Genomic DNA, 12,465 nt, shown 5'->3' on the forward strand with positions numbered 1-12,465 from the left:
CACTTCAATTATAAATTTTAACCAATTTTAATTAGCTACCTATTAACTTGAAATTGTTGTGATTGTGCTTATAGTACTTTAAGGACATCCACTGCGTTCGTTATACAACTGCACATGTAGAAGAAATCCTTGAAGAGTGGCCCAATATGTTTTCAATATGTTGGTAGTGACAGTGGTTAAGCCTATACAATAGTTATTTACGTATATATATTCATTTTTTGGCCAATTTTTATGAGATAGGCCACTTAGTTTTGAAACTTTAGTTTGCAAATAAGTTGAGTATAGATTTTTTAGGTTTTAAGGCCAAAAGTATAGGAATTTTAATGTTACCTAGATAGTAAATATTATTAGAAACATTTTGGTTGCTGGCTGGCTATTTTGTCTTGTATCTATATCTATATATAGGCAACCCCCCTATTTAAAAAAAATACTATAAATATTTGATGGCTATTTCGAAATAACCATTAAGTATTTATATACTTGACATTTGTTTTCAAATAAGCATCAAGTATTTGTAAATAATTAACGATTATTTGGAAATAAATGTCAAGTATTTATGGCAGCGTCAGGTATTTGTTACAAAGAAGCAAAGTTTTATTCATATACTTAATGGTTTTTTTCAAATAACTGTCAAGTAATTCTTAAATAATTGACAACTAAAAACTATCAAGTAAGGTTGTTTTAATATATGTTGCGCCCTTACATAATGGTTAAAAACCATCAAGTATTGGAAAAAATAAGTGTTAGGTATAAGGTTTTTCTGTGGTAGAGTTTCTTGATCTTTGAGTAAGAGTACTTGATGGGCATCAAGTTACTCATATTTTAGAGGAAGTCCTCAACATTGTTGTCATAAGATTGATGCCTTCTTCTCCTCTGGCGAATCAACAAGATAAAAGCACAAGGGCCACCTAGTACAAATTTAGATACAGATCATAAAACCACTGCACAAGATTCGATTATTAGAATTAAATCAATTCTCCCATACAATTAGATTTATATGATCAGATCTATGAGTCCAGCACATGGAACCAAGCTGATTTTTATTTGTTAGATTATTTTTAGAGTTTCCAACCCCATACATCAATCTTTTGAATATGCCAACATAAACAGAGGTCTGCAAATTGATAGAATTGTTGACGAAAAGGTAAAGTTACAAATTTAATTTGACCATTCAAATTCGACAAGTATCATACTCAAATTCAATTTACTAAATAGAGAATTGGAGAATTTCATTGATATGCACATGTTCCTAATTGTTTATAGCTATGTATCAATGAAACTAACAAGTATAAGAAATTCATAAAGCACGCACGAACAATGAAAATAAAGGACTGAAAATTTTCCAACAAGGAGAAAACTTCGCTACGCTCACCTGTATACATCCCACCACTAGTCAAATCTGCGTTGTCAAAATTCAAAACATAAGAAGTTTCTGTTAGATTCCTACCATTATAATCTTTTTTTTTTTTCATCTTATTTCTTATTTTTTTCAAGAAAAAAGAATACCGTACGTGATTGCCTAGAAGCGCTGCAAAAAGGGGATTTAAATGATAATCACTACAAAGAACCATATTTGTGGCATTTTCAAACCAGCAGTTACCTTCCTCTCCTTCGAACTCTCCACAACGATTTGGACGCCATTTGATATCAATCCCATTAACCTCTTGGCTCTGAATGTCCCACCCTGAAATATAGGAGTGACCGGCATGGAATAAGTGTACAAAACACATATCCTTAGAGCCTTAATTTAAGAAAATTGTTTAATTCTTATTTATATTTATATTAAAATTAGGAAATCCTGGACAATTTATATTTAAACAAATGCCTTAATATTTTTGTAAGAATTTTGGCAACAGCTACTTACAAGTATGACTTCCCAAAAATCCTACAATACAATTTTTTTTTCAAGCAGAATATCAATAAAATTAGGAGCACAGCTCCATCCAGCTATCTGATAGAGTATATAACCAAATATGTTATGCCCCAAAAATAGAGGGTGACCGGCACGGGTGTGAACCACTCACACATCCCTATAAGCCCTGAAATGAAACTTTATTCCATTTTTACAAAGAAAAGAATGAAAATTAATCAAATTTCATGAGAATTAAAATAATATATATATATATATATATATTAAGCTAATTGTCATAAGAAAGTGTCGACATTTTTGTAGAAATTTCGGCAGAATCTCCCCTGTAATTAGGATCTTCTGAAAATTCTATAACAAAAATTTCTACTAATAGTGGTATAAATTAGGAGCATAGCTCTTTCTAGCCAGCAACCAATGTACAAACCAAAATAAAGTCTACCAACAATCTATGTGGAGCATCTACTCTTTCTTTTAAATCAAAAAGACATACAGATTATATATTTACATTAAAAGCAACAGTACCAATCAAAAATTTCCACCCACTATAGTTAGGTTGCCCTTCAGAGGTCAAGGGGAATCAGCATCAGCTAACAAATTTGAGACCAAAGTAAGTTTTCCAGTAAATAGCATTCCCATGGTAAAATTCTTAAAATTTAAAATCAACAAACTCTAATAATGGTGCCAACTAATAAAAATAATTCCTCAAAATTTTATAAACCTGTAAGTCATAACCTTAATTGTAAAATATGAATAAGTTGAAAACAATTTATGCCATAATGCTTAAAGAAAACAATTTACTCACATATAATTTAAAGTGGTAAATTTGTTAGCCAAAATCATGTAAATTTTGGAAAATACTTTAATCAATATTTAAAATTTTTGAGAACTCAACAGAACATGTTGCAAACGTGAACATACAGTCCACGAGGGTAAATAACTAAACGCGGTTTATGCCACAAAAACAAATGCGAACACACCAGTCCACGAGGGCAAGTAACCAAACAGAGCCAAAGCTATGAAACAAACGTGGACACACAGTCCACTAGGGTAAATAACTAAATGAGGCTTATGCCACAAAAACAAACGCAAGTACAAAACCCACAAATACCAAATGTGAGAGCAAAGCTCATGAAACAAACTAGCTAGTGTTTAACCACAGCGCTATGGGCTAACGAAACTGCTGCTAGCAGCAGTGTTCTGTATAGAGTCCTTTTAGAAATCCGTTTCAAACATGTGAGAGAAATAATTATTTTTAAAGTTAAATTTTCATTCTCAAGATCAAACTCGCATGAATTGTTTCAAATATATGAAACTTGCTAAATTGATACATCATAGCGAATGTACAAACTTACACTAATCATGTAACTAAGAAATTTTAAAATTTAATAAACAAAGTTGCCTTCATCAACATTAGAAATATATTTCTTAAAAAAATGCACAAATCATAATGTAACTATCCTTCATCATTGTTTCAAAATTTCTAAAACTAACATAATTCATAAAAATGAAATATTTCAATAAAAGATTTTTAATAAATAATTATAAGAAATGCTATTCACTTACACGTTAAAGTTCTAAATTCCCGAAAGTATTCTTCTTTTAATTCTTGTCAGGGTCTTGTTCTTCCACACACCCTATAAAGTATAAACATATACATTTAATAACTTTTTAATTTATAACACAATCTCTATCAATCATCATCTAAAATTCAAAACCAAATTTATGATTTAAAGTTAGTTCAAGCATTATCATTCATTCCTCTAACTTCCTTCATAAAACTTCAGCCATGCCATTCTATTTTCTTGGAATACGAGTTCTCTCCCAATCTTTGCACCACTTACCTTAGGTGCATTACTTCTACCTCTTCAATTTAAAACCTTCAACAATTCACAAAAAATCAAACAAACTCCAAATATACAAATAATTGCATACAAGCCCATAATTAAATTCCTTTACAGATCTACAGGTGAATTCCTAAACCAATAATTCCCATCAATATTTAGAAGTTAAATTTTATTTCCTCATACAAGCCCTTCAATGACATCTCATAGGCACCAACAACATATCTAAGCTTGTCTCTTCCAATTTCACTCTAATAAATTTTTTAACATCAACCAAATCAACAAAATCAATTTAACTCCAAAATTATGACCCATATATTTCACCATCATTCTTCAATACTAACACACACACACACACACACACACACACACACACACACACACACACACACACACACACACACACACACACACACACACACACACACACACACACACACATTCTTTTTTCAGTCATGGCAGCAACATAACACACACAAAAATTTATAATCTCCTTAATACCACCCCAGCCACTCACACGCACAGATTTATAAGGAGAAGGAAGAGATTGAAGCTTCTAACCTTAAATGAATCAACACGCATGGACAGAGGAAGGAGAGTGATTTTGAACAGTAAAGAAGAAGGGCTGAATCAGCGACAGAGGTGGATGAACAACAGCAACTCGTGAACAAAATCACAGCTGAGGCGAATGGACGAACACAGTGTCAACAGCGACCCACATGAACGACAGTGCTTCCCAGATCTCTCTCTCAGCTCAGTTATACTGGACAGTGGTGGATGGACAGAGGGAAGAAAAGAAAATTCTTGAATGCTAAACAAGGGAAATATATTTCAGTAATAGACCTCCAACGAGCACCCCGAATCTTGCGTACTTCCCTTCCCACTAACAGACTCACACAGTGGTATATGGTGAGCTAGAAGCAGGGAAGAACGAAGAGGTTTTGGCCGATGTTTAGTAGCAAGAAAATAAGCTCCAACTCCTACCAACTGCAGACAAATCGACGATAGATGCTTATGCCGGCGATGGTTGACTCACACGAATAGCGGCACGAGTAGTGGTTAAGACGAAAGAAGGCAGAGATCGATGGTGACAGAGCAATGGTTTGGTCCAAATCTCTTAACTCTCCCTCTGCTCCAGAATAATCAAGAAAGAAGGAAGAAAGAGTTTAAAAATCTGATGGAACTAAGGGTAGTTTGGTAATTTCGCATAGCCAGAAAAAGATAAAAATTAACTCTTCTTTTGGTCTCTTCCAAATTCAAACTTGAGACCTAATATATGAAGGATTGCTCAGCTACCACTAGACCAAGTCTCTAACTTGTTATATTTATCCCAAGAACTAATATAAACACCCTTTAAGCAAGTTAACTATTTATTTATTTATTTTAAATTTTGTCAAGGTTATTACAAAATAAGGATCCTAGCTATAACTTATATGGAGCACCTAATTATGTTTTCAAAACACAATACATAAATTTCATAATTACATATAAAAATAATATTTACAAAACAAATCTCCACTCTGCACAGCAAAAAGTTCCTTGGTGATCAACAAGATGCACATTGTTAGCTACATTGACTGAGACCAAAAATTTTTTTAGTGAATAACGTTCCAATTACGATTAATGAAAATAATGGAAGGTATAGCAATGAGTTTCTTATAAACTTGATAAAAAAATTAATTAAAAATAATATAGCACATACCATATATACCTATCAACAATTATGTAAATGTAAAAACTATGAATGTATGAATTCAATTAAAATTTTATTAGAAACTCAAGTTCCACTTTAAAAATTAACATGTTTAAACACTTTGAGAATTATATAGCTCAATATAAAATTCTAATATAGTAAAAATAGCAGTTTGCTTCAAAAGATCAAATTTTAAGTAAAAAAATTAATTTTTAAAATTAACTCTTTAGTCGAACTTGATCAAAATAATTAATAAGCGTGGACACACAATTCACGAGAGTAAATAACCAACATGCGTGGATCGAAGCCACGAAAACAAGCATGAGCATAAAGCTCACGAAATCAAGCGTAGAAACAAAGCCCACGAAAACAAGTATGAGTACTATGTTCATGAATAACCATCACTCCATTCCACCTGTGTTGCCCATCGCATAAGATTAGTACCTCTTAAGCACTCTACTAGTTAGATATATCATGGTACGCCAAGAGCTAACGGTCCTGCCGTTAGCAACTGGTGTTCTAATTAAATCCCACATTTCAAATCAAGTATGCATAGGTCTAAAATCAACATATCATCTCTTTTTAAAATTAATCATCAAACTCAACATAAATCAATGCATTTGTATATAAATCCCATACACGTTTCCAAAACATAAAATCAACATTTCCAAAATAGCAGATACTTCGGATACTCAATTGAAGGATGAATCCAACTCTTTCTATAACGTATAATATAATAAAATATAGTATAATAAAATATAATATAATGAAAACATTTTCATGTATCATAGTTGATAGCAAAATTGAGATCATGAATCATAAAATAAATTATGATACTCTATCATTTATTCTTGTGGAATAAACATAGCTATATAAATAGAAGAGATGGCACCTGAATATGCTAAATTAATATTTTTGTGAAAATGAATTTGCTAACGAGTCATTGGGACGTTATTCACTTACCTGCAATATCCTTAAGGCTCAAACTCACTTCCTATAGCTCCAATTGAGCTTCCCTTCTTTCAAACATTCCATAATATATAATAGTATTTTAATGAACACTTTACTTTTGAACCAACAAAATCCCTTTCCAAGAGAGCCCACTCAACCAAAATTAACAATAATAACTTTTCAAAGTTTTAGAGACATAGTTCATATGTAAAGATTTCTCCATAACACTTAACTATAATTAGCTAAACAATTGAAATATAATATTTCCTTAGGCTTTTTGTTAAACACCTACTGTACTACATTCCAAACCATTCAGTAAAAATTTATAACTTTTACTTCTCTTGCTTGACAAATTACAAGTATCCAAGTATAACTTTTAAAATGATAGTAAATCTTATAAATTATAAACCATATAGCTCTCAATAATTTAAAACTCATACAAGATCTCATTAATTCCATAGATAAATATCTTAACAAAACTCAGTTTAGATTAACAAATTAACAATGCTCAAGCCCAGCCATGATTCTTGTGAGATTAACAAGATTACACATAAAAATCAATCAAAAATATCCTAATAGGCATTTTACTGAACATCTTACAAGCATTCAGTCTTAAACTAAAGTTCCAAGTTCTTCCTCTTCAATTCCATTTCCCATAAATTCTCTAATGTAAATACATTAATCAATTAGTTTCCCAAATTCCATTCCATCAACAAAGAAATAAATCATAACTCAAAGAAAATTAAATCTACACCTCCACGTTACTCATGACAGCAGAGGAAGGAAGGAATAAGTCACAATCTTAACTATTTAAAACACACAAACAATCATAACAAAACAAGGAGAAGGTTCGAAGCTTCACACCTTAATTCAACATGACAGAGCAGAGAGGAGTAAGCAAGTGAAGAGCAAGAAGATCGGATGCTGTACAGGAGGACCAGAAAAATAGAACCTTTAAATAGCTGAGGAACGAAGAGCACAACTCATAGCTTCCTCACACCAGCTCAGCGACTGCAAGGAAAAGGGAAGTACATACAACCACACGAGAATGAAGAAGGAAGCAAAATTTGAAATTCACGCTGAACAGGGGAAGGGAGTCTTCTGGTTATTGCAGAACAAAGAAAGAAAACGAAGGGATAAGCAGAAACATCTTTCAGCAACTACACAATGCTCCTCCATGCACAAACTCTCCGATGACTTACCTCCCACACAGACGACGCCGACGATAAAAGGAGAAAAGGTCTTCGACCCGTCACAGCAACCAGAAGGAAAGACGGAGAGAACCATATCGGACGTTCTCAAGCACACCGACGAGCAGAACAGCAACGGAAGAAGGATGGAGAGGACAGATGATGAAGAATAATAGAGATTGTAGGCCTGAAGGTTCGAAGTTTTTGGATCGAAAATCTCCAGCTCTCTCTCCCAGATACAAGACGAAGAGAAGTCGGTGGAGAGGGAAAAATAGGTCTAACCAGTCAAAGTTAGGCTAACGAGGTAATTTCATAAAGCTATAATAATAATAATAATAATAATAATAATAACAACAATAATAATCTCTTCTTTTATCTTGAAGATTTGAACCTTAAATCAGGAAGTTAAACACCAAATTAGTTTTCACTAAGCTAACTCATCTTTCTTGTTATATCTTTTCAAATTTATAAAAATACATTTAAATACCTCATATAAATCTTAATTTAATTATCCATAATTATAATTTATTTTGTTTTATTACATTATTATTGTTATTATGTAATTTAAACTTTAGGTCATTACATTGAACTTGTGAATATGAACAATTCTCATTACATGTCATTGGTCCCCATGGCGACACCTTCACCATCAAATCTAACTTGCATGACTCTACCACATAAGATATTTGATCATACCATGGTGACAGCACATAAGAATAATGCATTTTGGCCCTTCACTTGTACAAGGCTCCAAGTATCCGTACACAGATGAGTAAGAATTGGGTTTTCGCAGCTCAGAAACACTAATTCTCCCATATAATAACGGTGACATTTGGTATGTGGTTGTCTCTCTTTGGCCGTGAAATTGTTGTATGGAAGAAAATGATGAGTGATTGCATAGCAGTTGTGGTCGTCAACTTCACTAGTGATGGATTGGAGAGTGGTGGAGTTAGTGGCATAAATTGTTAGATAGGGAGGCGTAATGGAAGATTAAAAATTTAAAATTTTTATCCTCATGTTGACCGAACGAACTCATTTAAATCAAGATAGATAGAAGAGTTACCTTTTTAAGTTTCATATCCTCACTTGTTCTTTTAAAGAGTTTGAATCTTAGGAGCTGACAATGTAGATATGCTCCCTCTACTGGTATTCACACGAACAGATCTCCACTCAAACAACATGCTAGTGCTCGAAACATCCGTTTCTTAAATGTCAAACTCTTTTTTGTTTAGGGTGTTTCCGTGGCTTCGTCAAGACTTTTTTGACTCTCAAAAAACCTATCTAGCACTTACCTTTCTGTCACGCCCCAAAAATTAGACGTGATCGGCACAAGATATATACACAAATATACATCCCTTAAGCCTTGATCAAGGAAACTTTAATCTAGTATTTCAATTCACTTGAAATATAATGAAAGAAAATTTTGACATTTTATATGGATAAAAGATTCATAAACTCTTGTAAAATTTTTGCCACAATCTCCCCTTTAAATAGGACTTTTCGAAGTGTTTACAATAGCAACATACAATCTAAATCAGAATCCTATCTATAATTAACGTGGAGCATACTTAATTATAATTTTAAAATATAACAACTAATTAACCATTTATAGCACAAGAAAGATATACTCGAAAGGTCTTCTCCTCAATTCAACAAGGAGTTTCCTCAAAATCAGCAGAAGGTAGATCATCGGCTATATTATCTAAGAACAAAAATATTTTCAGTGAATAACGTCACAACCATAATATTTTACAGATTCAAAATGAATAAACTATAATATATACATAAATTAAAGAGAAAGTAATTCAATGTAAACAAATTTGTATGCTCAAAATAAAGTTCTATATAACTTCAATATCAAGAAACTTAAAATTTGTAATGAATAAACAGTTTTAACATTTGATATTGAAAATTCAAAATATTAAATAAATGCATAAATGAAAATAATAATATTTTCTAATAAAAAACCTTTAGAGTGTGAAATCATCAATTAATTAAAAACTCAAATTCCTAAGGATTTATCAGAATAATTCACAAATGTGGACATACGGTCTATGAGGATAAATAATCAAATGCAACTTTGATGCACACAAAATGTTTCACCGCAAGTGTATGGGCCAAAGTGCAATATATAGTGCATTAAGGTCGATCCCACAAGGAATCAAGCATAATAGCAATTAGACAATAAAGTTTTCATTTGTGTTCGCGTTAAGCAAAACCAATTAGAAACGATTGAATAAGCAAAATTAAAAAGTGAAATGAAAAAATGCAATGAGATTCTCAATCCAACAACTACAAATATCCAATGCAACCTAAAGTCACTAATCCCTTGCTAGCTTCATAGATATTGCTTTTTACCCAATTAATTAATTTCAATGCTAATTTTGTTAATATAGAGTATTAATGGCTATAAGGGCCTTTTGAACCTCAAATAACCCTCTCTCAAATTAATTATATTATTTCTAACAAAATTATCCAATAGGAAACTTAATTCCAACTCACTCTAATTTGATTATATGAGATAATTATGTATATTTCTATCCTAATTACAAATTAGATCATAATCTAATCTCATATTACTCAATCTAATGGTCCAAATGAAATTTTCTTTGTCAAGAAAAAACTCCAATAACTAAATTCATATTTAATGATAGCCAAACATTAAATAGACAAAAATGCAAGGTTGAGCAACCAAAATAATATTAAGCATAACTAATGGGTAAAAACAAGCTCTAATCCATGAACAAGTTCATAGTTACTCTAAGTCAAATGTGTTCAGCTACTAATAGCCATTAAAACAGCATAAAGCAACAATATTCAGCAAAAAATACATGAAAATGTAGAGAAAAGGGAGAAGAAAGCTTCTGAAGGATGATTTCTGTCACAAATTACAAGACCCAAGTGTTCCCCAAGCTTCTCCAACTCTTTCTCCAGCTTAAAATGCTCCCTAGATGTGCAGCGGCTGGTTGAAGATGAACTGAAACAGAAATGAAAGCCAAAAACCTTAAAACACGATTTTAAGTGAAGTTGTGCATTTTGCTAAAAACTGGTCTGATGTTGCAACATCCAAAATTGGTGCTGCAACATCACTAGGCAGAATTCAACTTCTTGTGGGCTTTGAAATTATCAGCTTGGGCCCATAAGTTGGGCCTCCCTACATGAATAAAACTCAGATTTAATGCTATAATTGATCCATTAAATTCAACAATTGTCTTGGACTTTATCCACCTTAAATCTCACAAATAATTATCCACTTGATCACATATTTGCTAATTAATTCCACAAAATGACTTCCAATTACATTAAAATCACTATTAAATTCATTAAAATATTGAAAGTGATCAAACCCCCACACTTGAACATTAGCTTGTCCTCAAGCAAAAGAAAATCACTATACAAAAAGGTCTAAAGAAATTGTAAATATGCAAAGTCACATGCAATCTAAATTTTCAAGAACTTAGTCTAACTAAAAATCTGTCTCCTCTTCCAAAAATAAAGAGTAACAAGGAAATTAATTAAGCAAAAATAATCTTTAACAAGTTGTCCCTCACTAGTCAAGTATTTGCAATCTGCGCTTAAGTGTTTGCAGGTTAGTGTTTCACTCAATTCCATCTATTGCAAACCATCTACCATAAGCTTGTTTGTCATCTTAATCTCCACTTAATTATGCCAATGCACACTCAAATCAAGAGGACTTTTCAAAGGTTGTAATGTCAACGTATGGTGATGAAAGAAAATTATTCAATGGGATAAAATTACATACTCTAGTCAGTGCTAAGCATCTTAAATGAAGAGCAAGAAAATTGAAGGGTAAGCCATAAGTCCATAACTATTTACAAGAGTCATTGGTAAAGATCAATACAATTTTTTATTCACTTCATTTTCTTTCTTGGTTATAATTCATCATCATTTTTTTTAAACTTTCAATCTTTTCTCTTCTTTCTTCATCTTCTCTCCTTTTTATTTCTTTTTTATTTTCTTCTTCTTTTGAACCACTATTGAAACCCCAACTAACTCTTAATTCCTTCATTTTCTTTCATGGGTGCAACACTTAGTACTTACTATAGTATAAAGAAGAATTAAAAATGAAAGAAAACTGGATAAATCTTAGCAAAAGGGCTCATGATTTTTTTTATAGAATAAGGCTAAGGCTCAAATAGGTGGAACAAATGATTTTATTAACTGGGATGAATGTTTAGCCAAACTAGCTAAGTAAATGAATGCCGTAATCATTTTTGTGTATGCAAATGGCTATGATAAGTCTTAATAAAGATTCAAGACAAGTTCTAGAGATGGATTTGAAATAAATGTACTCCCTCTCGAGGGAAAATGATATATAAGCTCAAATTTCTTTCAAGCTTTTTGGACAACTTATATTCAATTATTTGAGCTTATTCTTTGCCTATTTACTCAATTTTTAAGAAGGGAAGAATGACTCCTAATCAAACTTAATTCTTTTAAGTCTAAATCAATCCAACCTTAACAAAATTCACCAAAGACAAACAAAAATACCAAAGAAAAATATTGTTGAGATGTTAATTTTTTTTAATTTTGTAATAAAGACTATTTACAAATATGTACAATAACTCCTAACAAAATAAACAAGAAAACTCAAGGACAAACAATGTAATAAGAGTGAACACCAATCACTCCCTCCCCCACACTTAAACTACACATTGTCCCTAATGTGTAAACGCATAAACATAGAGAGAAAGAGAGAGGGACACTAGTACTCCCTGACAACTCCTCAGGCTGACAAACTTATAGACTGAGAGACAGTAGACGATAGACATAGCCTAAGTGGGCTAAAACATTGCACCTGTGCAAGATAACAAAGAGAAAGTGGATAAGTTCCAAAGTTAACTGCACAAATATGTCAAGTTAAGCATGACAGTTAGTCAATACCAATTTACAGACCCA

At 32.0% G+C, this 12,465-nt stretch overlaps 1 long non-coding RNA gene across 1 annotated transcript; it reads right to left on the reverse strand.

The window, feature by feature from the left end:
• Positions 1-664: 664 nt before the first annotated feature.
• Positions 665-4,776, reverse strand: LOC129285212 (uncharacterized). The gene is made up of 4 exons (XR_008587112.1): positions 4,273-4,776; positions 1,601-1,684; positions 1,373-1,399; positions 665-908 (listed from the first exon to the last, which is right to left on the reverse strand). It is a non-coding gene; the product is annotated as an uncharacterized LOC129285212 (long non-coding RNA).
• Between the last annotated feature and the right edge of the window lie 7,689 nt (positions 4,777-12,465).

Source organism: Prosopis cineraria, unplaced genomic scaffold (genome assembly GCF_029017545.1).
Source record: "Prosopis cineraria cultivar Desert tree isolate PC_DT_omini unplaced genomic scaffold, ASM2901754v1 PC11, whole genome shotgun sequence".
NCBI lineage: Eukaryota > Viridiplantae > Streptophyta > Magnoliopsida > Fabales > Fabaceae > Prosopis > Prosopis cineraria.